The following is a 2448-nucleotide window of genomic DNA, read 5'->3' as shown; positions in this document are numbered from 1 at the left end:
ATTGAAGATTACCAAAACAAAGCCCAAAAAGTGTTATAATTGTTTACCTAAAGATGTAATAAAAATAACAATGTCTGCTGGCAAAATTAATATTGTAAATTTTGATTCAACATAGACTTTAAAAGTGATTTATTTCTGTGTATATTTCGATACACCATCACGGGTAATGTATTTTTTTCTGCATTACTTTCACTATTAATTGTTTAAAAAATCAGTAGAGTTAATTGAATCATGGAAACGTGGTGACGCAGTAGGTAGTGCTGTCGCCTCATAGCAAGAAGGTCACTGGTTCGAGCCTCAGCTGGGTCAGTTGGCGTTTCTGTGTGGAGTTTGCATGTTCTCCCTGCATTTGCGTGGGTTTCCTCCGGGATGCGGATTCCCCCACAGTTCAAGACATGCAGTACAGGTGAATTAGGTAGGCTAAATTGTCTGTAGTGTATGAGTGTGAATAAGGGTATGGATGTTTCCCAGGGATGGGTTGCAGCCGGAAGGGCATCCGCTGCGTAAAACATATGCTGGATAAGTTGGTGGGTCATTCTGCTGTGGCCACCCCAGATTAATAAAAGGACTAAGCCAAAAAGAAAATGAATGAATGAATAATTGAATTAACAAAATGAATTAACAACCTCAGAGTCTACAACAAGGGTGTTCCTAAAGGGTTATCGATTATTGTTAAATGTTACTACAGTATATTTATATAATTTGTGTTAAACTTTCCCTTTGGGAACAAAAATAATCATTTTGAAAGTCAAACTGGTTACACATTAACCTAAAAAAACAACTTTAATAGTGTTAATGGTACTATAAGAAAGTTTGTTTATTTATTTATTATTTGTTTGTTTGTTTGTTTGTTGCATTTCTCTATTTAGTTAAAAAAGGTCAAGACATCTATGAAGACATTTTCACTGTAAAACCCTATTAGTTTTTTTATTTTTTATTTTAAGTAAGTAAATCCATTGGAATTTGCTACTGTTATGTTGACTTAATTTATCTAAATATACACAGTTCAATCACTTTTTGTAAGTAAAGTCACTTGCATTTTTCAGTGTTCTCAAAAAATCGTTCAGAACATAGCTATTACAACATACACTACCTGAAGTATTGTCGCCTGTCCAAGTTTTAGGAGCAACAAATAATAACTTGACTTAGTTGATCATTTCATATCAGAAGTGTCTTATATGAAAGGCAGAAGCCTCTAGATTACGCTTGTTTTACCAAAATAAAATATGATCATGCCTTGTTTGATTAATTATTTAATTAGGACAGTAAGATCTGACTTTGGTTAGACAAAAGTCTTGTCACTTAACAGAAATAATGTGTAGTAAATAACAAAGTCATGATACAGTGGAAAATAAATTAATATCGTGTATGACTCCCATGAGCTTGTACGACTGCATACTTACATCTCTGCAAGCATTCTTGCAGGACTCCCAGAGTTCATCAAGATTCATTGGATTCATCTTCAATGCCTCCTCCTTCATCTTACCCCAGACACCTTAAGCACCTTGACCTTCTTTGCTTTCAGGATGTGGAGGCTGAAGTATAAGAAGGAGCGCTATCCTGCTGAATAGTTTGCCCTCTCTAATGTAAAGGTCAGCATAAATGTCTTGATACCTGAGGTTGTTGTTGTCGCAATCCACTCCGCAGATCTCTCACACGCCCCTATAATGAATGTAACCCCAAACCATGATTTTTCCTTTACCAAACTTGACTTATTTCTGTGAGAATCCTGGATCCCTGCAGGTTCCAATAGGTCTTCTGCAGTATTTGTGATGATTGGGATTCAGTTCAACAGATGATTCATCTGAAAAATCTACCTTTTGCCACTTCTCCAAATGATCAATGAGAAGTCAAGTTACTATTTGTTACTCCTACTCTTGTTATATTTTAGGTAGTGTATATTTTTCAATAAGTAGTAGTACTTCTTTATTAGATTCTAGTTCCTAGTCTTTAAAAACTAGTGCTTACTCATTAGACAATTTTTTTTTATTAGATACTAGTACTCATTCATTAGAATGTAGTTCATATTAAATAGATACCATGTCACCTTAGAATTATAAGGTTCTATCTGCGTTCTAAATGATTCTGAGATATAAAGCTTCAAAGTTTATGCATTCTATATAACAAAGAATTAACATGACAGAAACCCTAAATGTACTCTACATGTAAATTACAGTTTCAGGTTGCTTAATTTTATGTTGTGCGGCATTATTTAGTCGACTCTGACTTTGTGTTTCTTTCTGATCCTGATTGGTCCTCTTGCATGCATTCAAAATGCTGATTGGTTCACAGAAACAACCCTATAGAGCCAAATAAGTTCGACTTTGTAGATATTTTATTTAATAAAACGTCTTTTCATTTACTATTATAAATGTAACTATAATATGTAATTATAAGATGTAATTGTAATTATAATTACAATGTTATTTTAACTGTGTAACTACAATG

The sequence above is a fragment of the Danio rerio genome, chromosome 9, assembly GCF_049306965.1.
Source record: "Danio rerio strain Tuebingen ecotype United States chromosome 9, GRCz12tu, whole genome shotgun sequence".
Classification (NCBI taxonomy): domain Eukaryota; kingdom Metazoa; phylum Chordata; class Actinopteri; order Cypriniformes; family Danionidae; genus Danio; species Danio rerio.
Note: the sequence above shows the minus strand (reverse complement) of the source record.